Source organism: Thalassophryne amazonica, chromosome 9 (genome assembly GCF_902500255.1).
Source record: "Thalassophryne amazonica chromosome 9, fThaAma1.1, whole genome shotgun sequence".
NCBI lineage: Eukaryota > Metazoa > Chordata > Actinopteri > Batrachoidiformes > Batrachoididae > Thalassophryne > Thalassophryne amazonica.
Window position 1 is genome coordinate 99,012,112 of NC_047111.1, and position 27,891 is coordinate 99,040,002.

Consider the following 27,891-nt stretch of genomic DNA (forward strand, 5'->3'; position numbering starts at 1 on the left):
GATTACACCAGTCATGCTTGAACCCTCGTGCGCATGCGTGAGGTTTTTCACGTGTGTCGGTGACGTCATTTCCCTGTGGGCAGGCCTTGAGTGAGATGTGTCCCGCCCTCTCGGCTGAATTCCTTTGTTTCACACGCTGCTCGAGACGGCGCGCGTTGCTTTATCAAAAAATTTTCGGGACCTGTGAGGAATATCCGAGTGGACACTATTCGAGAAATTTAGCTGGTTTTCGGTGAAAAGTTTAACGGCTAATGAGAGATTATGGGGTGTTTCTGTCGCTGTAAGGACTTCCCACAGAGTGGGACGTCGCGCCGCTCTTCCAGGGGCCGTCGTCGGCCTGTTTCGACCTGAAAACATCCTAATTTAAGGCTTAATTCACCCAGGACGGCGTGAGAGAACAGAGAAGATTCAGAAGAGGCCGGCATGAGGACTTAATGCGGACATTCCACTGTTTAAGGACATTTTTTAATGAAAGACGTGCGCGCAAATTCGCCGAGTCGTTTCCGTGACGACTCGCCGAATCTGTGTGCGCCGCGACAGGAAAAACACCTCCGTGTTGAAAACCATTTGTAAAATTCAGGTGGCTTTTGATGGCTTTCAACAAGTGAGTAACTGAGAAATTGTTTAACAGCTTGGGCATGTTCCAACTTGCCGGTTAAGGTTTCCAACAAAGGTGTTTTTCCTGTCATGACGCCCCGCGGTCAGGTCCGGCCCGACATGCGACTCTGCCCGCACGTTCTTTCATTACAAAATGTCCGTTAACAATGGAATGTCCGAATAAACTCCTCATGCCGACTTCTTCTGAAAGTTCTCTGTTCTCTGATGACTTCCTGGATCAACAGAGCCTGAAATGTGGAAGTTTTCAACTTGAAACGGCGAGACGCTGCCACCTCGAAGCGCAGATCGCCCTCAGGCACCGTGGGCCGTCCTTACGGCGACACTACCAGACCTAAATCTCTCATCAGCCGTTAAAATTTTTACCGAAAACCAGCTGAATTTATCGAATGGTGTCCACTCAGTTGTGCCTTACAGTTTTGAAAAAATTTTGATCAAACAAAGCAGCAGTCTCTGAGCCATTCCTAAACAATGAAAAATCGACGAGAGGGTGGGCGACTCCTCACTCAAAGACTGCCCACAGGCGAATGACGTAACCGACAGGCGTGAAAAAATCTCGCATGCCCACGAGGGTTCAAGCATGTCTGATGTAATCACACGTGATTCAAATCCATATGGTTTTTGAAAAAAATAATAAGGTCGGATACTTTTCTAACAGACCTCGTATTTATGTGCGCCATTTTTCTAATTTTAATCATAAAAAGTTTCCTACTGTGAATTTGTCGATGAATGCATTTTTTGCAAGGATCTGCCAATCCATGTGACAAGTATAAATCAAACTTGTGCAGGTTCAGTTATGACCCTGGGAGCATCTATGAGACTTTCAACATTATAGTTTCAGATGGTATTGTAATTTGCTAACTCTAATCATTATATTTTACTGTTTTGCAGGAAAGCATGGCCAACAGACCTAAAATAGCAAGATTTACAGCTGCACAAGCATTGAGACTGATTCTTGATACCCAGAGTGAGGATGAAAAGGATGATGGACAAATATATTAGAGAGTGAAACAAATATGAAGAACCCTAAAACAATCATTTATAGAGGTATTCCAATATAAAGTGAACAGGGTCATAAATAACCCCACTCAGTCATATTAATTGCTAAAATAGCTTGGTCACTTAAGGGTCAATTAGATTGGTGACTCTAAATGGTAGGTAGGCATGTGAATATGTTTGTGTGTCTATACGAGGTCTGTTAGAAAAGTATCCAACCTTTTTATTTTTTCAAAAACCTGATGGATTTGAATCATGTGTGCTTGTATGAGCCAACCTTGAACCTTCGTGCGCATGCGTGAACTTTGTCACGCCTGTCGATTGCATCATTTTCTGGTAAGCAGCCTTTGTGTGAGGACGGGTGTAGTCTCTCGTCAGATTTTCATTTCAAGGAAAATGGCGGAACGTGTGGAGCAGCGTTACTGCATCAAATCTTGCCAGAAACTGGGCGACAGCCAGGTGGAAACCATTCGGAAGATTCAGATGGCTTTCGGTGACGATGCTATGGGCATCACACAGATTAAGGGGTGGTACAACCAGTTTAAAGACGGCCGCGTAACGATGGAGAGCGAGCCACGCTCCGGTCGGCCATCAACATGCCGAAATGACGAGATCACTTCCAAAGTGAACGCTGTGGTGATGCGGGACCGTCGTGTGACTATCAGAGAAATTGCGGAAGAGGTGTACATCAGCACTTTTTCAGTACATTCCATTGTGACCGAAGATTTGGGCATGAAGAGTGGCTGCGAAATTTGTGCTGAAGCTGCTAACTGCGGAGCAAAAGCAACTTTGTGTTGAAGTCTCACAGGACATGCTGGACTCCACAAAAAGTGACGCCGACTTCATGAACACCATCATCACTGGTGATGAGTCCTGGGTGTACGGATACGACCCGGAAACCAACTTCCAGTTGTCACAGTGGAAGCATTCCACGTCACCAAGACCAAAGAAGGCTCGCCAAGTGCGCAGCAATGTCAAGGTGATGCTGACTGTTTTCTTTGACTCCTGCGGTGTGGTACACCACGAGTACACACCACAGGGTCAAACAATCACGAAGGAGTACTACAGGGATGTCCTCCGTCTCCTACGTAATGCTGTGCGGTGCAAGAGACCGGAGTTGTGGGCCACAGGAAATTGGCGCATCCACCATGACAATGCTCCAGGACATTCCTCGAACTTATTTCAGACTTTTTTGATGAAAAACCAGACTCCTGTGGTTCAACAGGCTCCTTACTCTCCTGATATGGCCCCTTGCGACTTCTGGCTGTTTCCCAAACTCAAGAGGCATTTAAAGGAACGAGCTTCTGGCTGTTTCACAAACTCAAGAGGCCATTTAAAGGAACGAGATTTGAGACGAGAGAGGACATTATGGCTGCAACGACAGCGGAGCTGAACTCCATTTCAAAAGAGGCTTTCTTGGAATGCTTCCAACAGTGGTGACACCGCTGGGAGAAGTGTGTGGAGTCCCAAGGAGACTACTTTGAGGGTTTCCAACGCTCCAGGTATGCCAGTTTGTTTCCCCGGCCAAAGGTCGCATGCTTTTCTAACAGACCTCGTATGTATCAGCCCTGCAATAGACTGGTGGTCTGTCCAGGGTGTACTCCGACTCTCACCTAATGACCACTGGGATATGCTCCAGAAATGGCCCCTGAAATAGCCCACTATCAGGTCCTTTGGTTTGCACAGGCTTCATCTCCATGAACAAGCTTCCAGGGCATCTTTCACGGGTGCATTGACTTAATTCTGAGCATCACCTTAGGTTGAACCCTCTAACAGCCCCAAACATGCCAAAAACACTTGGTTAATGGCTTATGTCCATAGATGTCAACAGTCTTTCTTAGAAAGGTTTTGATCCTGTTGATACCTTTCCTATTGGTTCTTTTACTCCCCACTTCCTCTGCGTTGTCCCTTTCTGGTGGCCAAATGAAACTTCAACTTGACACACATAAAAATTTCAAGCCTTTCCAGAGAGTTTCCATTGGGATGATGCTCTATATATAACTGAACCCATTTTACTTATGGAGGGGTGTTCATGGTTTTTCAGCACCTGCAACTAAGTACTTCGACACACTGATTTAAAAGTTACAAGTTGTGAACAAAAATACAAAATAAAATTGAGATCATTTGTATGTTATTTGATTTGTACGTGTTATTTTAATTCTGAAAACTGTTGTGTTTGTGAAGGTTATAAGGAAAAAAAATGCAAGTAAGACATCCGTCTTTAATGCGAACACTCTCCATTCAGCCTTAAGTGTTTGCCATTTAAATAAGACCGGTGTTACTTTTTCTGTGTTGGCACAATTCAAAATAATCATCTCACCATAATATCCCGTATATTGTTTTAGGCGCCTGAAAGCCTCTTGTACAAGTCCTTGCCACAGTCATTCTATGCAGTTGGACTGTTGACTTGGTGCCTTGTTCTGAGGAAGTCAATCACATGGCGATGTTAGCCAGGCAAATAAGGGGAGGAGTGTTCCTACAATGCAGTTAAGCGTGCCATTGATGAGCTCCGCTGAGTTACCTCTGTAGGGTATGTTGTGCGTGGATATGTATTTGTTCTGGCAGCAGTGTACAGTAATATGCAATGTACTGTTCTGTCGGGTATAGTGGTGCACTACATTGCAAATACATAAAGCTCTTTATCTATGAGCACATCATCCATTTTTCGCTGGAACCTATCTCAGCATCTCTCTCCGACCTGACTCTTTGAAGAGTGTTGGGTTGGGATTAAAATTACACAGAGCAGATGTGTCTATTTTTGTGACATTTCGTATTTTTATGTTTGTCATATTGACCATCTGTCACAGAGGCTTGTGTGTTTGTATGTTAAAAGAGACAAAGAAACTAATTATCTTCATGAAATTGAAATGAAAAGCTCGTACTTTTGTGGATTTAAAATCACACTTTTTGTGGGTTGTACCTATAGAAAGAGGCAGAACCAGGAATATGAAAACCCTGTTAAAAAAGTGACATAGTTGTTTTTAAAACCACTTTTTACAAAGCTTGGTGAAATGTCGACTTAGTCTGCAAAAATGAATTAATGGATTTATTCATTTAAATTAATAAAAGTTTATTTATAAAGAAATGGTCAGTAAACTATATGCATAAGAATAATAAAAAGATTTTAAAATAAAACTAATGAATTCAGTTCATTTAGATAGCACCAAGTTACAATATTAGTCATCCCATGGTGCTTCACATGGGTAATGTCTACCATCAACACAAGAAAGCAAGCAAAGAAGCTAGACAATCTGGCACTGGAGTGATAGGCTGTTAATAGTCCATGCCTCAATCAGACAGATCAAATGAGTGTGAAGCCAGAGTGCCAGTTAACAGGAAGTAACACCAATAGAAACAAATGAAAAAAAAAAAAGACATTTCACAATAAAAGCACTCACTAGGACATCAAGTATGGAACTGAGATTGCTATAATGAAGTAAACATGTAATATAAATTATCACGTGAAGAATATCACACATATGATATACAACCCCAACTCCAAGAAGTTGGGACGTTGTGTAAAATGTAAATAAAAACAGAATACAATGATTTGAAAATCCTCTTCAAACCTATATTCAATTGAATACACCACAGAGACAACATATTTAATGTTCAAACTGATAAACTTTATTGTTTTTGTGCAAATATTTGCTCATTTTAAAACGTCCCAACTTCATTGGAATGGGGATGTATCATATCAGGAAAATAATAATCAAGACAGCCTGAAAAAAGACACCAGAGGTGTGTTCAAGAGGCACGTTGGTGTTGCTACCCTTAGTCATTTAACATAATGTGTTAGGGTCAGCTCCTTTCTTTGCCCCTGACCAAGGCAGCAGTTTCTACATCTGGTGTTGGTTCCTGGGTGCCGGACTGTGGCGGCCTACTGCTAATAGTGGTTTAATTGTGTCTAACTTTAATTAGGATGTGTTAAATGCAGAGGACAAATTTTGTTGTATTTATGTACAATGACAAATAAAGGAAATTGTTATTATTATTATTTTATGATATTCCAACTTAAATAATTTTGTTACTGGCTGAGTTGCTTTTCGATAACCGTGCTGTGGAATATTAAAGTGTGTCACTTCTTCACTGCAGCAGAGGCCGCAGCACTGGCTGCAGGCAAACTGGACAGAAATGTCAACAGAAAGCACCCAGCAACAGAAATAAGATTAATGACAAATCCTTCTGACCTACAATAGGATTATTTGAGCTTCCCACTCTGCTGCGTAGCAGAACAGGATTTGCTATACATGAGCATTTGTTCTTCTGTTTAAATCACTTTTGTCATTACACACTAAAGAGGCTATTTCAGTTTGAGTGTCAACGTGGTTCTCCAAACACGAGCTGAGGCGTGCTGTATGCGTTCCGATTCTTGAAATGATACATGGGGGTATGTGCATGTGTTGGAGCTAACAGTGTTGAAATTATCTTCTTTTTGCATTGTCTCCATCTCACATTTTACTTTGTATGGTTTTTTCGTATGGTACTTTGTATGGTTCTCTATCACATCAGCTGCCTGAATGCCCTCTGTCACCACATCCACAAACCTTCTCTTTAGCCTTTGTCTTCTCCACCTACCTGGGAGCTCCATCCTCACCATCCTTCTCCCTGTATATCCCGCATCCATCCTCTGTGCACACCTGAACCATGTCAGTTTCACCTCACTCTCGTTGTCTCCAAACCCTCTCACCTACCCTGTTCCTCTGATGTGCTCATTCCTAATCCTGCCAGTTCTCATCACACCCAAGGAAATGATAGCAGCTTCAGCTCTGCAATCTCCTGCTCGGCCTGCTGCATTTCTGTCGGCAACTCTGACTCCAAGCTACACAACACAACTGTATGTATATATACATAACTGTATGTAATGTAACAAGGCTCTTGTAAAAGTTCCCTTTCACTCCTGCAGATAATAAATCATAATATATTTACCTTCCTCTGGTGATTGTTGGAGGTAGCGAAGAATCATTTCTCGTTTTGACGGTGAAAGAGATCCACTCTCGACCATGACTGTGCACATGGTGTTGCACCACATTCTGTGTGGTGTTGATGTGCTTCTTCATCCTGCCTGTCTTTCTCTCCAAGAATGGTTGTGACTCCATTCACTTGATTAGTCTTCGTGCTCTGCAAGCAAAGGCGTCTTAATCCCTCTCATCATTCTGCTCACAAACACCATTTCTTCTTCCATCAGTGACTGGCTTTACAATCCTGCACACTCTTGCGAATGGTTATCTTTTTCCTTTGTTCACTTATCGCTGTCATTCTCCGCATAGGCCCGCATTAATTATGAAAATCATATAAATGTAAATGCTTCAAACCTTAGCAGGAGAAAATATCCACAGTAAATTACCCTACAGCAGAGGAGAGACATTATTGTTATATATACAGTAGTTTTTAACGGTGCTATTTGGTTATCAGTTGAGCCTCAACAGACTTTACACAAATATACTGAAACTGCTGCATCAGTTTTGGATAATTCAGATGAATTTCACGAGAGTGATTCCTGGCTTATCATTAACATGCTCTTATTGTTTCTGCAGAGTAGAAAACGGAGCATAAAATTAACATTAAATTAATTCTCATCCATTAATGTGAATTGAACCAGTGTGCTTTTGATTTGCATTCACTTAATTTAACTTTGAAAATGTTGATAATTGATCTGAATTTACTGCAGTGTGTGAACATGTTGATGGAGCTATTTTTATGATTCGCGCACTGTATTTGAAAATGGTGTTTTTACTTTTATATTCAGCATAGAGAGACCCATCGCCACATATGTGTGTGTGTGTGGGGGGGGGGGGGGGGGGGGGTTGATTGGCTGAATGAGTCTGGGCCTGGTTTGAAAGCTGGGAAAGGGGGGTAGGCTGTACCCGAAGACCATGGACTTTGTATATACTGGACAAACGTTCCATGACTTCACCCATAGATGTTCTGAAAAGACACAAAAGAGCCTTTTTGAAGCTCATAAAGTGCTGCTTTGGGTGTCGCCAAGTTGGCAGTGTTTACTCCAACTACGACACAGCACTGCCGGCTACTGGTTCAAGTATCTTGACAAAAAGCTGTGATATGAGACATTTTGGGCATCATGTTATTGAATAATTCCCGATCGAATAATAAAATCTCTTGCCTTTCCCAAATTTTGGTATTTCCTGGAAATCGAGGTCCGTGTGATACGCACATTTCTAGGATGCCCACAATTCCACAAGCTTTGACTACTTCATCACTTTCAGTGGCTGTCTTAGCATTGTGTTGTCGTCAGCCAGAGATAACGTATGAAAGAAGTATACATGTACGTAGATTTGGAAACTTAATGGGTCATTTTTCACTACATCCTATCGGTTTTCACGTTTGTTTGATTAAGTCACTTATCAAAGTTTAATAAAAAAGCATTTTGATTAATAAATAAATTCATTTGAGGTTTTAAGTGATTTGTTACATATTAATACCCCTTAGCAAATTTATTTCTGCTCTAAAGTTGGACATTTTAACATGGGCTTCTATACCAATCTGCTCATTTTTGGAGCCAGTGACAAGCAGCCATTTATGGAACTGCAACTTTTTCGTCTTACAGATGTGCCTCATTTTTGACATTCAGAAGTTGAGGCTCACTGAAGCCAAAATCCCTGTGGTCACAGCTGTATGTGTCCAGTTGGGACCCCGAGTCCTGGCCCCTAGGACCCTTGGTCCTAGGTAGCAGCTCGCGCTGTGGGTGTAGACTTTTATTGAAGTGTAGTTTGGTTGGTCTGTTGTGCTGTGAGGGGGCACAGGCTTGGAGATTGGTGTGGGTCACCTTCCAGATGGTTCATGGTCTTGATATCATAGGTTCATCTTTGTCACCAGTGTAGCCTGCATTGTCTTCGACATTCATTGGACCCAAGCTCATGGTTTCAGTTATGGGAGGCAGACACTGTAAGAAGTATAAAAACCTGAGAGTCCTAGCATATCTCACTAGAATGTCTTTAGGTGTCGGGGAGTGGCGTTTACGCTCTGCACAGCAACTGCTGTCTACCGTTACAAGAGCTATGACTTTGTCTACAGGCAGTATGGTGATGGTGGGCATGTTGCCTAAAAAAATACTCAAAATGGTTTGTTGAATATTAATAGCTTGTTGAATATTAATAGCTTGTGACCAATTTAGTAATTGATTAATCATTGCAGCGATATGGTAAATGGTCTGCATTTGTATGCTGCGTGTCCATCTGTTGTACATGTACAACAACTTGAGAATCAAGGAACTCTCCTAAGGGACCTTAGTGATCTCTTGGGAAAGGTGGGATATATACGGACACACATATGAGCTTTTACCTCTGGTTAAACGAAAAAAAAACTTGAACCACATTTTGAAAACCACTTCATTTATCAGCATGTATCAAACCTGTTTATTTTTTGCCAATAATAGACCTAGAATTACTGTTTATTAACATTTCACGCAGTAATGCACACAACTTGATATGCAATGGATCCTTTTTTCTGTAGTTGTGCAGGAGATAGTGATTAGCCCTTTCTGTTGTGCCCGTGCTTGCTTATTTGAGTTCCATTCATCCAAAATCATAGACTGAATTTCTAAGGAATCTCCAAATGCATCCTCGGGCTTCATCTTTTGAAGAGTTTGACATTGAGCTCATAGTTTACTGACTGTAAACTGGACAATTGATGTTCTGACGTTCTGTCTGCTTTTATTGCATACAAATTACAGAGATTATCTCTGAAGAGTTTTGCTTTTTTATCATGTTATTCCAAGCTTTACAGATTTTGATAATATTATTACCAAAGTTGAGGCCAGTGTGAGCATCACAGCAGAGACGTTGAAGGATAAACGGTGCAGCCAAGTCATAAGTGTTCTTGCATTGGTGTCTTTTGTGGAGTTCCACCACTCTGTTGAATCATGGCAACAATTCAATTCAGGTATTTCTGAGTGGATTATAAATCTTGCAGTCCCAATGTTCACCCATCTTTGATGTCAGAAAATACAGTACTACTGACCACAAAAACAACAATTCTCCAATAAACCTCACCTTCATGATACTGGTTCTATAGTGTTGTTGGCACTGTGTCAGAGAATTCTTGATTCAACTCTATGGTAATTTTCTTTTTTGCCACTCCATTATTGTATTACATTTCATGATAATGTTGATAATGATGATAATGTTTCAAATCATTTTGTTTGTCCCTATATGATACCAGAAAATGAATGTATCTGTGGACTTTCTCAGTCATCCAAGTCTTGGTATCCAAAGTTGAGCCAGATCATCTCGACTTATTCAGGTTAAATGGACTGCATTTATATAGTGCTTTTCCATTTGCATCAGACGCTCAAAGCGCTTTACAGTTATGCCTCACATTCACCCCGATCAATCAATCAATCAATCAATTTTTTTATATAGCGCCAAATCACAACAAACAGTTGCCCCAAGGCGCTTTATATTGTAAGGCAAGGCCATACAATAATTATGTAAAACCCCAACGGTCAAAACTACCCCCTGTGAGCAAGCACTTGGCTACAGTGGGAAGGAAAAACTCCCTTTTAACAAGAAGAAACCTCCAGCAGAACCAGGCTCAGGGAGGGGCAGTCTTCTGCTGGGACTGGTTGGGGCTGAGGGAGAGAACCAGGAAAAAGACATGCTGTGGAGGGGAGCAGAGATCGATCACTAATGATTAAATGCAGAGTGGTGCATACAGAGCAAAAAGAGAAAGAAACAGTGCATCATGGGAACCCCCCAGCAGTCTACGTCTATAGCAGCATAACTAAGGGATGGTTCAGGGTCACCTGATCCAGCCCTAACTATAAGCTTTAGCAAAAAGGAAAGTTTTAAGCCTAATCTTAAAAGTAGAGAGGGTGTCTGTCTCCCTGATCTGAATTGGGAGCTGGTTCCACAGGAGAGGAGCCTGAAAGCTGAAGGCTCTGCCTCCCATTCTAGTCTTACAAGCCCTAGGAACTACAAGTAAGCCTGCAGTCTGAGAGCGAAGCGCTCTATTGGGGTGATATGGTACTATGAGGTCCCTAAGATAAGATGGGACCTGATTATTCAAAACCTTATAAGTAAGAAGAAGAATTTTAAATTCTATTCTAGAATTAACAGGAAGCCAATGAAGAGAGGCCAATATGGGTGAGATATGCTCTCTCCTTCTAGTCCCCGTCAGTACTCTAGCTGCAGCATTTTGAATTAACTGAAGGCTTTTTAGGGAACTTTTAGGACAACCTGATAATAATGAATTCCAATAGTCCAGCCTAGAGGAATAAATGCATGAATTAGTTGTTCAGCATCACTCTGAGACAAGACCTTTCTGATTTTAGAGATATTGCGTAAATGCAAAAAAGCAGTCCTACATATTTGTTTAATATGCGCTTTGAATGACATATCCTGATCAAAAATGACTCCAAGATTTCTCACAGTATTACTAGAGGTCAGGGTAATGCCATCCAGAGTAAGGATCTGGTTAGACACCATGTTTCTAAGATTTGTGGGGCCAAGTACAATAACTTCAGTTTTATCTGAGTTTAAAAGCAGGAAATTAGAGGTCATCCATGTCTTTATGTCTGTAAGACAATCCTGCAGTTTAGCTAATTGGTGTGTGTCCTCTGGCTTCATGGATAGATAAAGCTGGGTATCATCTGCGTAACAATGAAAATTTAAGCAATACCGTCTAATAATACTGCCTAAGGGAAGCATGTATAAAGTGAATAAAATTGGTCTAGCACAGAACCCTTGTGGAACTCCATAATTATGTGGAACTCCGCTGTCAGGGCTCACTACACACCGGGAGCAATAGGGGATTAAAGGCCTTGGCCAAGGGCCCTTAGTGATTTTCCAGTCAGGCGGGTATTTGAACCCATGATCTTCTGGACTCAAGCCCAACACCTTAACCTAGACCACCTTAACTAGACCACCCCAGGTTAACTAGATAAGTCCATTTGACCTGAGTCAACTAATTGAACCCCCAAAGATACTTCCTCGAGGCGCACTTTAAAATTGCTGTTTTGTTTATGTATTAATTTTTACCTCACTTTATGTAGTTGTTTGCAGGATGATGGAAAATTGCAAGAAAATGTTTCTGATTTTTACAAGAAGACTTTATGCAAACATTATCAAAACAGTTTTGTTGATTTGTATTTTAACTTGTTTATTCATATTTTTGCTTAAAAAAGTTTCCCTTCTGTAAAGTTTGGCTGAAAGCATGTTGTACTAGTCATGCCAGTGTTCATCCTACTTTCTTCAGGATGTCTATGCAATTTTGTTGCCCGTGGTGGAATTATGAACTCCAATGAGTTCTCTTCTGTTGTAGGCATGTTTTTTTTTCCTGCCAGATTAAACCCACTAAGTGATAATGGTTGTATCAGAGTGCTGCGTGTGAGAGGACATTCATCATAGCATCCAGCAAATGGAAAACTACTAAATTGTTGATACTGCATAGATCTATGAGCATGTCCTTGGGATATAAATCTGGAAAGTAGGACAGTGGTGGGCTCAGGCTCCAGGCATCTCTTGATCACTAAAACATCTTTTCTTCATGTCCTTCCCATCCCCCTTCTTCCCCATCTCTTTGTCTCGCACAGGCCAGCCCTGCGCCAATAATCGTCAACACCGACACGCTGGAGTCGGTACCTTATGTGAGTTTGAATTTCTCTCTCTTATCTATTGCACACAACAGAAGATCAGTGTTTCCAGGAGGTTAAAGTCAGTGTGACCAGATTTATGATGGCTAATTATGGAATGGGCCCATCCCAAGACCTCCCATTTGTGTACATAAACAGTGCATGCATGTGGTAGTTCGAAGCTGTTAAGCTAATTAATTAATTAAAGACATTATAACATTTTTGTTACAATATCAGTTGTTCTAATAATAATCATGAATGTTATTGTAGAGTATATTCCATACAATAACTGGAGCTCAAAGTTCTTTATATCAAAATAAATGTGATTAACAATAATTCATGCAAAAATTGTTAAAACATAACTTGTTAGAAAGTTTGAAGATGGCACTCAAGAAATAAGACAAAAGTTCTGATAATTAGGAATAATTTGTGCATTGGAATGTAATTTCATCATCTGTACGTTACCCATAGGGCTCCAGGGCTCCCTTGTTAAGAACTACGAGGTACCCTTAACTTAAGATTGTATGCCTAAACTGCTGTATGGAAACTAATTGGGTCTCTACATCAGGGTTTTTTTAGCCATGTTGGTAAACTGGTGAAACCTAAATCTCCTCAAATTTGAAGCTGACAAAACCTGTCAGCTCAGGTTTAAAACTCAGCTCCCCCAATTAAGAAACTGCTGGGACCTGAAAGCTTTTTATTTAGCAAGTTCTTTTTGTATGTTCTTAACTTCTACATATTTGCTAAATAGTCAGTTTGACAATGGGCTTCATCTTGATAATTGTCCTTTGTTTACACCCAGTATGTAATGCGGGGGGATCTAGCGATCAGGATGTCCATCTGTCGGTCCATTTTCTCTAGTTAGCATGATATCTTAACCAGATGACCAATTTCAATTATATTTAGCATTAGAGCTGAAATAACTAATCGAGTTAATCGATTAAAATCGATTATTAAAATAGTTGTCAACTAATCTAGTCATCGATTAGTTGCCTGAATAACTTTGTTTTACCACAAATGTTACGTTTCTTCCATATAATCAACTGAGCTTTGCTTTGAATCTTGACCAATGAAGGAGTGCTTTGAGCTGCTGCTTTGTTGGTTTCATTTGTTTTATTTCGCTTTATCTTTATTTTTCCCCATTAAAACCCTAAAGAGCATATGCCTGTGAGGAATATTTACCTTTTTTATATTAAACTGACCTGTTATGGTCTTCTGAAACAGTTGATAGATGTATTTTATGCTAACGCTGATGGTAACGCATTAGCATGTCTATGGTGTTTTCAATGTTAAAGTTAGCATTAAGCTGCTGGCATTTCAGCATGTTTGTGCATTTGTTTTCTGTATAATAATTAATGGCTCAGCGTTTGTTGTCATAAAAGAGCCAGATGTATTACAAATTATAATTTTTTTAATTAATTTTATTTATATATTAATAACAGCAACAATATAATAGTAATAATAACTAATAATGCTACAATACAATTTTAGAGAAAGAGACATGAGTCACATGTGTCATTGTGAAATGACCACATAGTTTACAAGTTATACAGAGAATGTTGCACATATAATGAGTCAGACTACAGTTTTTGATTTAGGTTTTATGGTTAACTGGTTATGCTAATTGTTCATTTGCAGCAACAAAAATACTTCTTTTTTCACCATATATTTTACAACATTTATATGTTTCAATGTCAATGGCAACTCAGCCCTTTGATAAAGCAGTGCCATTTGAAATAATTATCTTTGTTCTTTATTATAAACTGTTTAATTCTTTATTATTTTGTATTTCGACAGCCAAGGGACATTTGATGATTTGTTGATTTTCAAGTATTTTAATTTTTCAAATTATGTTCTGTTGTTAAATAAAGTGATGGAAGGAGAGAAAATTGTTTCCCTGGCACATTTTTAAAAAATTCCCCGCTAATCCGATTAATCGTGTCGAAACCCCATCAGATTCATCGATGATCCAAATAATTGTGTGTTGCAGCCCTATTTACCCCGCCACCAATTGATTACTGTGACCTTGGGATCAATTTCAAGGTCACGGCGAGATATTCAAGATATTGTCATTGCCACCATAGTTATCGCGATATCTGAGTAACCACTTGACCAGTTTATTTGTACTATTGATTTGTGGGGATTGGGGGCATATGTCATCTCCTGATGACTCTTGTTAAACATCCTTATTAGTTTGCTGAAATTTTATTCTGATACTGATGAACAACTTCAGAGCTTCCCTCTGTTGACCCCTGTTCCCACATACACAATTTTGACCATGACTGTCCATAAACACATTGTCAAAGTTGTCGTGCTGAACAGCCGGATCGCATGCTGTGAGTGTGTTGTGCAGCCAGTACTCAGTGCTTTGTGGTAGCAGCGACCCTGGGTTTAAATCCAGGCCACAGCTTAAATAATATTGATGATTGAGTGGTTGTTTAAAAAAAATGTTGTCATCATGAATCTTGACCATGTCCTGCCAACTCACAAGATTTCTGGACAGCAACACCATAGCCTTATTGTGGCGCTGAAGATTATTTTTTTTATGATTGAACCAGACTCATGGTGTAGTCTTCTCGTCTTGCTGCAAGATTTAATATTCAAGGATGTCCAGGATTGCCTTTAGGAGAACAGCAAGAGGATTTGTAAGATTTCAGCAACAGTTTAAACAGTTGAAAACTGTCACTCTCATTCTTGAGCTGCTTAGGTGGATAGGGAGAGTTCCCATGGGATAAAAAAGCTTTTAAACCTACCATTCCTGGTTCTCAAGACCCTACGTGGCTCTACTTTTTTTTTTACTAAAGATATTTAGATGTACCTTAGATTTGGAATGTATAATAGAAGATATACATTACTGAATTTTCATGGCAACATCATGTACCTTCAGTACTTATCAATGGTTCATGAAGACACCATTAAGACCATCTCTAGGACACACTGGAATTTGATGGTCAGAAGTGGGCACCGAGGTCTCGTTTGAGGGCAGGTGCTAAAGGGGTAAATATGATACATATGATGTAATTTCTCTACTTCCGGGGGATCAACCATGGCATTTTCAATGGGTTTTTGGGTAAATTACATGCAAACAAATTGAAAATGCAAAGAAAAAGTGACGATGCAGTGGGAAAGTGGACATGTGTTGCGGTTTGTTTGACCTGGAGCACAAACGTATCGAGGCGGTTTTGCAGGCGAGAGAACAGAGCTACTCTGGCTAGCAGTGTAGGCTAACACTTACCGACAAGACCGCTCCCATCTGCCTCGCCTTTTCCACTCCACTGGGAACCGAAAAAAAAAAAAAACTTTTCACGACTGCTTTGGTGATTGCAGCCAAAAGCAAAACAGTGCACCATTTATCCGTGTGAATTTATGCTGTGTACATATTGCACAACGGAGCGCAGGTCCCCGTAAGTGGTCAAATCCCACGATATCACGCATGGTTCAAATGAGACTGCAGTGCCTTGTTCATGTATTTTCCAGATTATACTACATCACACCAGAGTATTGTTTGCATCTGTCTTAAAATGTGGCACGAAAGGGGGGGAAAACAAACATATGTAAGTTGCACTGCTCTATAAGTCTCATTATTTAGAAATGTATTGCTACTGTTCACTGCAACAAGAAGCAAAATGAATTTAATTGGTACATTATTGTTATGTATATGAATTGCAGTGTGACTTTTATAAAAATGTAAGGTAAGAAACACTTTATGCTCTGATGCTGACTTTAACATTATTGAAAGTTAGCTTGTAACACAAATGAGGTCACAGCATTCAATCATTGATGGCTGACATGAATAAAGACCAGCATGTGACCTTCAATAGACCTTCCCCTAAAATACTGTTAAATCAAGGCAAATAAACAAAGCAGTGGTGCAGCGTAAAATAATAAACAAATTCTTCCCAAAAGGTTTCTTGGCACTGAGAAGTATTTTCTGCATATTTCAAGATGCAGTTGTCCAGACTCCACGGTTTGAGTGCTGTTCTGATCCTCAGCCAATTATGGAGCAACATCCTCACTCGGTTTCATACAGTGACTTTTATTTTTATTTTTCTGCCACATAATATTAATCACATTTATTACAGACTGTGTTCAAGTAATAAGAGTTAGTCTGTACAGCTCTGAGGTTGGATTTGGTCACAACGCTGTCTGTGTCACTGCTGTTGCTAATTTACTCCTCAGGTTGTGTTTGCTTATTGTGAAACTGTGTTCTGCTGATATCTGATATTTCTAAAACAAAAAAAAGTCACCCAAGTGGGAATTGACATGCAGCACATATGCATAGGCGCTTTCCTGTCTGACTCTAATGACGGAACAGAGTCAGGGCTGATTAATCACCTCGGCAAGATACTCACCGTTTGAAAATGATAATCAGGCGTATAATAAATATGCAAACATGAAAAGTGTTGATTAGAATCATCATCACATTATTACCTCCACCAACGATGTTGGAGATTATGTTTTCATTGTTTGTCTGTTGTTTAGCTGTTTGTGAACAGCCTGGAGCTCACAATTTTCATATGTTGTTAGGAAATGTTTACTGCAGATTCATCTCCTTATAGGCAAGAAGTGAATGGAAGATTGCTGCTAATCCTCCGCCTCGGCCCGTGCTACGAGCATTCTGGCAGTTAGTGTGACTCGGGGGTGTTGACTCATTTTAAACTAACATATTCATCCTGCTGTAACCAGGTTTTCTGTAAGGCAGAATAAATCAATATGTTGATCAATTATTATATCATTTACTAACAGGACTTAGAAGAGAGAGACCTAATGTTTAATAGACCACATTTAACTGTTTTAGTCTGTGGTGCAGTTGAAGGTGCTATATATTTTTTCTTTTTGAATTTTTTATGCTTAATAGATTTTTACTGGTTATTGGTGGTCTGGGAGCAGGCACCGTCTCCACGGGGATGGGGTAATGAGGGATGGTAGGGGGGAGAGAAGCTGCAGAGAGGTGTGTAAGACTACAACTCTGCTTCCTGGTCCCAACCTGGATAGTCACGGTTTGGAGGATTTAAGAAAATTGGACAGAGTCTAGAAATGAGAGCTGCTCCATCCAAAGTGGGATGGATGCCGTCTCTCCTAACAAGACCAGGTTTTCCCCAGAAGCTTTGCCAATTATCTATGAAGCCCACCTCATTTTTTGGACACCACTCAGACAGCCAGCAGTTCAAGGAGAACATGCGGCTAAACATGTCACTCCCGGTCCGATTGGGGAGGGGCCCAGAGAAAACTACAGAGTCCGACATTGTTTTTGCAAAGTTACACACCAATTCAATGTTAATTTTAGTGACCTCCGATTGGCGTAACCGGGTGTCATTACTGCCGACATGAATTACAATCTTACCAAATGTACGCTTAGCCTTAGCCAGCAGTTTCAAATTTCCTTCAATGTCGTCTGCTCTGGCCCCCGGAAGACAATTGACTATGGTTGCTGGTGTCGCTAACTTCACATTTCTCAAAACAGAGTCGCCAATAACCAGAGTTTGATCCTCGGCGGGTGTGTCGTCGAGTGGGGAAAAATGGTTAGAAATGTGAACGGGTTGGCGGTGTACACGGGGCTTCTGTTTAGGGCTACGCTTCCTCCTCACAGTCACCCAGTTGGCCTGCTTTCCAGGCTGCTCGGGATCTGCCAGAGGGAAACTAATGGCGGCTAAGCTACCTTGGTTCGCACCAACTACAGGGGCCTGGCTAGCTGTAGAATTTTCCACGGTGCGGAGCCGAGTTTCCAATTCACCCAGCCTGGCCTCCAAAGTTACGAATAAGCTACACTTATTACAAGTACCATTACTGCTAAAGGAGGCCGAGGAATAACTAAATATTTCACACCCAGAAAAGTGCGGGAGAGACAGGAGAAGCCGCCATGCTAAACCGGCTAAGAGCTAGTAGCTGCGCTAAGCTAGCGGATTCCTAAAAACACACAAAGTGAATAATGTGTAAATAATTTAGAGGTGATTCAGCAGAGGGAGTGCTTTAGTTAAGGCACGTGAAGATTACACTGTGAAACAAATCGTTATCTGGTTAACTAGATCAATCTAACTGCGCAGATTAAACAGCTAACAGATACAGCAAAACACCGCTGTGCTCTGGAACAGGAAGTGATACAATACCGCAGTGAGAGCCAACCACCAGTAGAGGCCAGAGCCAATCACCAGTAGAGGCAAGGGTTCATGCACGCCTACCCGTAGGCATGATGTTTCATGCGCTAATTTCGAACTGTTTCGCACTGCTTCACTGTTTTCGTCCAAACTTTGCACTAGGTGTGACTGGACATAACTGTCGCCTGACAAAGTTTGATCCGGGTTGTGGATTTTGTGGACATTTTAATTTAATATTAAAAAGCTTATTTAGTGCACATTTTGCGTTATATTTCAATCAAAAGTGCCTCAATCACTCTCATTGTGACAATGAGGTGCAAACTGGCACTCTCAATGAATAGGACTAAGTTTGATCCACGTCTGATCCATATTGCGGCTTTAGCAGATATTTGATATAAACATTAAAAAGCCCTTTTGATTGATATTTTGTCTTATATTTTAGCTTAGGAAAAGCCACTTCTAACAGGACTTTGACCTTGAAAATTTTTTCCAAGTTAAAAATTTGTGGAATTGGAAACTAGTGTTGTCAGAGGTTTGTGCTCTATGAGCGTGGTGCTCTAATTTGTGTTGTGGTCGTGCCCATTTAGCACTGAAAGGATGATGGGCACTGGAAGACATCCTGTCATCTCATGTTGTAGGTTTGATTTAATTATTTAGTCTATGAAAAAGTTCTGGATCTGGTTATGGGAATTCATATTGAGAATAACTTATTTTAAAATGACAGTCTTTCCTGTATGACAGACTTCACCCATTTGAGGTTTCCGTTTCCGGCCCATCCCTCCCACACCTGTACATGTAATGACTAATGTTTTATCTTTTTGTAAATGTTGCAACAATCCAATCATAAAAAGACAACAATTGAATGGCATTATTTAAAAAATGGTGATTGTAAATAATATATACTGGAATACATCATTCTTAATTTTAGTAAACCCATTCCATATTTACCCATAATGCAATGCATCTCTACGCAATGGTGCATGAGTGCAAAATTGTTGAAAGAGTTCCGATGTGAAGCTGTGCTCTTGACTCATGAGTTATTTGTGTTCTTTCTGTGAGTATTTAAGCACAAATGCAGTGAAAAACGTTGACAGTTTTTGTTTGATAGAAGACTTGATGCCTTCTGATTTAATCTTTAAAAGCTAATTGAATAATTGCACATGTAGGCCTGTTATAGAGAAAAGTATTTCGCTTCGCACGGATTTGCATTTACTTACATTTGAAGTACATGAAGATATAAAGGCTATCTTTGGGGGTGTGTGTGTGTGTGTGTTTTTTTCCTTCAGGTCAACGGCACAGAAATTGAGTATGAATTTGAAGAAATCACTCTTGAGCGGGTGAGTGTTTTTAGTCTCTGCACTGCAGTACATTAAAAAACCCAAGAGATTTAAAGACACGCCTTGCAGGGAAGTGCAAAGACCTCTGCTGCTCTGCGGGTTCAGTCACAGGTAACATAAATTTGAATGGACTTGTCATTTTCCTGCTACACATATATTATATAACACCTGAATAGATCCTTGTCATTTGATGGTGGTTTGTATGTCACGTATATTGATCATTTGTACCAATGAGCGCTGCGACCACCCCGCCCTCACACTACTGGCAACAGCGCTTAGCAGCTTATTGACGCTGCTCATTCTTCTAACACAAAAGAAAAACAAATCCAATACGCCATAAGAATAAGAATATTTCATTCTTACCATTGCATTCATAATCATTCATTATTTGTATATGATAAAGTATTTCCATAATCATAGTAGGTAGTTAATATGCACCTCAAAACACTATAGCCTGAGTTATGAGTTTCAGATGGCTTTTTTGTTTGTTTGTTTGTTCCTGCAGTACTTCATGTTTTTCAAAATAGGGGTATCTCCAGTGCCATCACTGAGTTGACTTCATAAATAAAACAGTCTCGACCCGTAGAGACTTAGAGAACTATTTACTTGCTGATGTAGAACATTTGGCACAAGCTCCTACACTAAATCAATCTTCAAACCGTTAGTATGGGAATTTTGTCCAGGCGGATACTAACAGGCACAGAGTGGAAACCGTTTTGACAGCTGCAATACGATCAGCAGCAGAGACAAATCGGGACCAACATCAAAGGTCAGTGCCACCAAGAGTGGAACTGATTTTGGACAAAAACAGAGCTTGCCCTGGGGCTTCAGTAAGTAGAGATATATAACAGATGCACTGCAGGAGGTTTGTATCATTGACCTCCGTATTCATCATCAGCTGTCGGATGATGACCAGACCTCTGTTGTGTTTTCTGCTGAGAACAGACGGGCATGCTGCTCTCAAGTTGTCCCTCTGGAGAGCTTAACGGCATTTTTTGATTCAGTGTTTCAGGCAACAAGAGCCCCAGAAGGAAACTCTGTGGATTTTGCAATCAGGAGAAGCAGCTATCCCCATCAGCTAAAAACTTAATCAGAGCTTGACTTTCATTTTGTGAGTGGGCATCGAGGGGATTTAGTTTGCAGAGCTGGACAGGTGCACATTCTCCTCTGACAGGCAGAGTAGGGGCTTCAATCTCCTTTTTATGAATTCAATACAGATGATGCACTTCAATCAGCACAAGCAATGACCTCTAACCACAGCTGGATTCCTCAGCCATGTTGAAGCAGCAAACCGTTGAGTGCAGTGACGAAGTGTCTATTGTGCCAATAAATAAGCATATGCATCAAATCATAGCTCACGTATCACATGGAAGATGCCAAAAAAAACAAAAACAAACAGCAGTGATCCTGACATTTACTCAGGCTTCTGTTTCATTACAGACAGCATGAACCCAAGATATTGCATGTTTTGTGTGGTCAACTTATTGCATTTGTTAATATACATCCATTCCTGCTTTTCAGGCCTGTAACACATTCCAAGAGAGAATTGGGAAGTGGGAATTTTTGAGCTAGTAATGAGGTAAAGCAAAGTAAATAATTAATGATGTTATCCTTCAGATGGCACTGCATCAAGAACCATCATTCATCAATAGCTGATATAACCGCATAGGCAAGGGATACCTGGAGAAATGTTTGACAAATACGACAGCACAATGTGGAGTTACAGTCACAAATGCCACTTAAAACTTTACTGTGCACAAAAGAAGCCTTGCATTAATTTTGTCCAGAAGCAGCACTGCCTTCCCTGAGCTCAGGAGCATCTGGGTTGGCCCATCACACAATGGAAATGGATATTGTGGTCAGATGAATCAGTATTCCAGATCTTTTTTGAAGAAGAAGAAGAAGAAAAAGAAGAAGAAATAGGTTTCACATGCTGTGGACCAAATACAGTAGTGTTCAGAATAATAGTAGTGCTATGTGACTAAAAAGATTAGTCCAGGTTTTGAGTATATTTCTTATTGTTACATGGGAAACAAAAGGAAAAAGAAAAGAAAAGGGGGTGTTCACAATAATAGTAGTGTGGCATTCAGTCAGTGAGTTCGTCAGTTTTGTGGAACAAACAGGTGTGATTCAGGTGAAACAGGTGTGAATCAGGTGTCCCCTATTCAAGGATGAAGCCAGCACCTGTTGAACATGCTTTTCTCTTTGAAAGCCTGAGGAAAATGGGATGTTCAAGACATTGTTCAGAAGAACAGCGTAGTTTGATTAAAAAGTTGATTGGAGTGGGGAAAACTTATACGCAGGTGCAGTAAATTATAGGCTGTTCGTCTACAGTGATCTCCAGTTCTTTAAAATGGACAAAAAAAAAAAAAAAACAGAGATGCGTGGAAGAAAAGGGAAAACAACCATCAAAATGGATAGAAGACTAGCCAGAATGGCAAATGCTCACCCATTGATCAGCTCCAGGATGATCAAAGACAGTCTGAGAGTTACCTGTAAGTAACTACAGTTACCTGTAAGTGCTGTGACAGTTAGCAGACGCCTGTGTGAAGCTAATTTATTTGCAAGAATCCCCCGCAAAGTCCCTCTGTTAAGTAAAAGACGTGCAGAAGAGGTTACAATTTGCCAAAGAACACATCAACTGGCTTAAAGAGAAATGGAACAATATTTTGTGGACTGATGAAAGTAAAATTGTTATTTTTTGGTCCAAGGGCCACAGACAGTTTGTGAGACGACCCCCAAACTCTGAATTCAAGCCACAGTTCACAGTGAAGACAGTGAAGCATGGTGGTGCAAGCATCATGATATGGGCATGTTTCTCCTACTATGGTGTTGGGCCTACATATCGCATACCAGGTATCATGGATCAGTTTGGATATGTCAAAATACTTGAAGAGGTCATGTTGCCTTATGCTGAAGAGGATATGCCCTTGAAATGGGTGTTTCAACAAGACAATGACCCCAAGCACACTAGTAAACAGGCAAAATCTTGGTTCCAAACCAACAAAATTAATGCCTCGCAGATGTGAAGAAATCACAAAAACTGTGGTTATACAACTAAATACTAGTTTAGTGATTCACAGGATTGCTAAAAAAGCAGTTTGAACATAATAGCTTTGAGTTTCTAGCATCAACAGCAGATGCTACTATTATTGTGAACACCTCCTTTTCTACTTTTTTTTACTAATAGCCCAATTTCATAGCCTTAAGAGTGTGCATATCATGAATGCTTGGTCTTGTTGGATTTGTGAGAATCTACTGAATCTACTGTTACCTTGTTTCCCATGTAACAATAAGAAATATACTCAAAACCTGGATTAATCTTTTTAGTCACATAGCACTACTATTATTCTGAACACTACTGTATGAAAAGGGCCATCCAGACTAGTGTCAACAGCAAGTCCAAAAGATAGGGTGTGTCATGGCATGGGGTTGTGTGCCAAAATATCTTTTAAGTGTTGTGAGATGGAATAACATTACAAAGTGGTAGCTGTAAATGCTTTAACATCCCAATGTTTTTGGAATGTGTCACAAGGCCTGAAATGCAGGAATGGATGTATATTAACAAATGAAATAGTTGGCCACACAAAACGTGAAATATCTTGGGTTCATATTGCCCACAATTTTTTTAAATTGGCATTTTCTGTATCATCAGATACTTATCCTGATTTGCGGTTATATATGTCTATACCAAATTGACTCATAGTAGTGAAGATTATACACCAATAGTGAGTTGTCTATTAAATCATGACCCTTCATGGTTTTATGCGGGTCTTTGCAAGGGAAAATCTGCAACAAAATTCTGACCATGGAACATCCACAATCCAGCAGGCAGGTGCCTCATTACTGAGGTCCTCAGCAACTGGAAAAAGGCCAAGGGGGCATCCAAGTGTTACTTAGTTGCAGCAAGTGGATTGCTCCTTTCACATAGTGAATATGGACCAGTAGTCTGCCTGGGTGTTTGCCAAGTGTAATGGATACAATGACTCACAGCACCCGCACATTCTCCCGGATCTGACCTGTCATGTGGACTGCTTCCCTGAGCATGATCTAGTGCACAGGTGCCTCTTTACTGAAGACCACAGCAGATGAGCAAGGCCAAGGGGGGACACCCGCATGTTGGGTAGCTACAGCAGGCGATGACTATATTTGGGATGCAAGGATGGACTGCGGGTCTGTCTGCCTTGATAATTACCAATCAAGACCCTATGTGGTGTTCATGGTGCAGTAGAAGTGGTGACCAGCGCATGTTCACTGACCTGATCTAAAGTTCTTGTGGATGGTCCACCAGCTAAATGTGAACCATCCAATCTCAGTGCAGTTGCAAAGGTGCTAATCAGCTGAATGTAGGAAATGTTCAAAAAGCATTCTGGCTATGTTTCTTCAAGTAGGTGGAGATGCTGTTCTCCTGGTGTTGTATGCAATCTTTCATTTTGAGGCAGATCTTCCAACACAGAGGAAGAAAGAACTCGTTATTCCTCTCAGGAAAGGAAAGGAAAGGATTACAACTGCTACACAGCTATTGCCATGCTGTCTGTGCCGGGTAAGATTCTGTGATCTCAGATCACAGGATCCAGTGTTACCCCCTTGCTGCTCAGTGTGATTTAATGCTCAGGAAGTCAATAATATACTACTGCATTCAGTCTTCTTTCATACTGCAGTTTATATGTTATTTCAACAAGGTGTTCGGCTCAGACTGTGCTATGGCACATCCTGAGAATTTGTGGTATCTATAGTAAATTGCTGGTCATCATGGCTGACCCCTACACTGGGCTGTGCAGAGTGGAGCCAGAATCTCTGCACAGCATGTACAGAGATTTATAGCGGTAAAAAACACCAGCATGTTGCACATGGGGATCCACAGGCTCTAGATTGGGTAGTGTTTATAAAATAGGTAGCTGACATTTTTCAAGGGTGGTAATAAATTAATCAAAGTTCGTATAATGAGTTGGAATGCCATGTGAGTCCAGAATGTTTTCAGAACATTAGACCGCAACAGTTTTTAGAATTCAACCCTTTTATTTCCTGTTAATTACATTTTTTTTTTTTAGTTCATTTGCTGTCTTAATGTATTTATATATTGATTAGGTTCTTGTTACCATATACACATTATTATTATTATTATTATTATTATTATTATTATTATTATGAGTATTATTTCTGGGTGTGACGATACACAAAAATCACGGTTCGATACGTACCTCGGTTCTGAGGTCACGGTTCAGTTCATTTTCGGTCCAGTATGAGAACAAAATGCAAAACCGAAATTTGCTTGTTGTTTAAACCAACAATTTATTGTAACATTATACAAACAGGAAAATAAAATAGTTGCAAAGTGCTGCCTCATAATAAGCTAAATAAAATCTTCTCAAATAAACAACAAATATATAAAATGTTTTAAAAAATAAATTCCTAGTAAACAGCTTTTAACAAACCTTTCCACAAGTAAAGCACAGCACAAAGGTTCCAGCATGAAGCCTTGTTCAAGCCCTGTCCTTCATATGTTTTGCCAGAAAAATTTACTTTTCCAAAACTCGTACTCTATAATGATTTTTCTAAGAGAATTAATGTTAAAGAATCCCTTTTTACTTTTGTACAATTTATTTTATTTTCTATCACTTTCTATTTATAATAATACTGTGAATATTATTGTGGCCTTAACTGTTCATTTAATGTTTGTTAATATATCTTTTTAAATCAAGTTTTGAAAACCAAAACATTGTGGGAGAGGCAAAAAAGTGAGTAAAACCACCTTAAAAATATTTAAAACCACAATTAAACTTGATTCCTGGTTTGTGTATTTATTTTGCCATTAAAATTGACCATCACTTATTAAAATAAAATAACTTCTCAAGGCCAGGGCTTCTCAAAGTATGGACACTATTTAATCACAGCGCAGTAAACAAGGTTAGTAGGCTGAGTGAGGTTTGTGAGCTGAGATATCCCTTTGCTCAATGCTTTACAGGCTGCTGCAGGCAGCGGAGGAGGTGGAGACCTGCTGCCGCTTGGTGACAGCAGGGACTTTCAGTAACCAAACATCACAAACATCTCCGGTAACGCCAGGAAAAGTAGCTAGATTTTTCACTAGTCGCTTTTGAGAAGACAAGTCGTCAAGAGGGTTTAGAAAGTCGCCAGATTTAGCGAGAAAGTCGCCAAGTTGGCAACACTGAATGTAAACACTTGCAATGCAAATTCACCCGTGAACAGCCCTGTACCGAATCGAACATCCCATACTGAAATGGTTCAATACTAAAACGTGTATCGTTACACCCTTAGTATTATTATTATTCTATTTTGTCATTTGATTTTTAACTAGACAGCAATAGAAATAAGTGTTTTCAGTTTCTTGTGTTATCCATGAATTTTTATATTTACAATTATATCATGTACTTACATAAAATCACGCATACGTGCACACACTCACACTTTTAATATAAAGATGGTTTACCGCCCCCTGCTGGAATGGCATGTTAGTCCAGAAAGTAGGTAGCAACGTCCATTGTTCAGTGTTGGTTAACTAATATCCATAGTTTGTCCAAAAATATTAGTCCTATCAATTTTACCTTTTAGTGGCATTCATCCTTGCTCCAAAATACATAAGCATACCAAATGGCAAATGTCAGCTCTCTCCTGTTTATCCATAATCAAAGTTATACGCACGTATGCAGACCTTTGTGGATATCGAGAACCGGTTCCTTTCGTGTATCGTTAAGAAATGATTCGATCCACCGACATCAATAAGCATTTTGCTTAACAATTCCCTTATCGGTCCTTCAGAGTGGCCGTTGTTTTTGGGGGTGTTTTTCAGGAAAATGGTCATTTCTCCACATTGCAGCAGGTCTGTAATCAACTTTTCTGCAGCGCGGCTTTGCTTTGAACCTTGAACCAGTCGAAGCAGTGATTCGCAGATTGAAGCAGTGCTTCGATCTATTGCTTCGTTGATTAATTTTTTTCTTTCGCTTTATCTTAATTTTCCCCCGCTGAAACCCTAAAGAGCATATGTCTGTATTATTTACCTTTTTTATGTTAAACCAACCTGTTATGGTCTTCTGAAACAGTTGATAGATGTATTTTATAACTTAAAAATGTGACCGATGCTAACGCGATAGCATGTCTATGGCATTTTCAATGTTAATTAAGCAGTTGCAGCTGTCAGCATGCATTTGTTTTCTGTATAATAAGCGTTTGTTGTCGTAAAAAAATCAAATGTATTACAAATTGTAATATTTTTTAAATTGATTTTTGTTTATATATTAATAATAATAGCAACCACAACAATAATAGTAATAATAACTAATCTAATGATTAGTTATTATATACAATTTTAGAGAAAGAGAATAAAAGCACCTGAATAAAAACACAACAGAAAATATAAAACAAACTAACAATGAACATACATAAATAAATAAATACATACATACAGAAATAAATAAGTTGTTCCTGTGAACACCTAGTGTCTCTTACACCTCCATTTCATCCCTGTCTTATTTAAGTTTAATGACAGTTTGTTTCGGTCAAACCATATTTTCAATTTGTTAATTTCTTCAGTGATTTCCTCCAGAACTATCTACCAAGCTAAAAAAAAACTGCTGCATCTTCGTAAGAGCAGAATACTACTGGAATGAATTTGAATAAGGAAAGTTGTTTGGTTTTTTTTCTCACCAAAATGGATGCTGCACTCACTGCAGTCTATTGTCTGGAATAGTCCGAGATTGCATTCAGAGCTTCTAGAATTCAAACATTTTCGTGCAGGTGGTGTTGGGGGTAATTTTGGGTTTCAGCTTTTTTTGTTTTTCACCACTTTCATCCCTGAATATGTCAATTGTGAGTCACTTTTGTGCGGATTAAAGTTACTAACTGGGATTCCTGTCTTGTTGCGAGAAAGAACACAGCTCCAAATGCTGCGTGGCTCTCTGCCGAGTCAAGTTAGAACGATAGAGTCCAGTCGGAATTAATAACTTCAAAGCGAAACACCATTTTGTTTATTTTTAATGTCCAGAGATTGATACAGTGACCAATTTCATATTTATTTACTTTAAGACTCAATGAAATACATAGAAAACCTGTAAAGCCTACTTTTAGTACAAAATTCACAAGCGGTATCGATAAGGAATCGGATCGATAATGGCATCTGTATCAATAAAATCTTATCAATACCCATCCCTACTGCTGCAAGCAGGTGCTTCTATTTTTATACACGCACAAACAGAGATGGTGGCGGAAGACGTCAAATGCACTACAGTTCTCAGTCATGGTA

The 27,891-nt window shown here is 39.8% G+C and overlaps 1 protein-coding gene and 1 long non-coding RNA gene across 2 annotated transcripts in view; both read left to right on the forward strand.

Moving 5' to 3' along the window:
- The window catches only part of dlg2 (discs, large homolog 2 (Drosophila)), a 658,820-nt gene that overhangs the window by 485,923 nt on the left and 145,006 nt on the right, over positions 1–27,891 (forward strand). The window lies entirely within an intron of this gene.
- LOC117517714 lies at positions 11,963–19,637 on the forward strand. The gene is made up of 2 exons (XR_004562808.1): positions 11,963–12,217; positions 19,584–19,637. It is a non-coding gene; the product is annotated as an uncharacterized LOC117517714 (long non-coding RNA).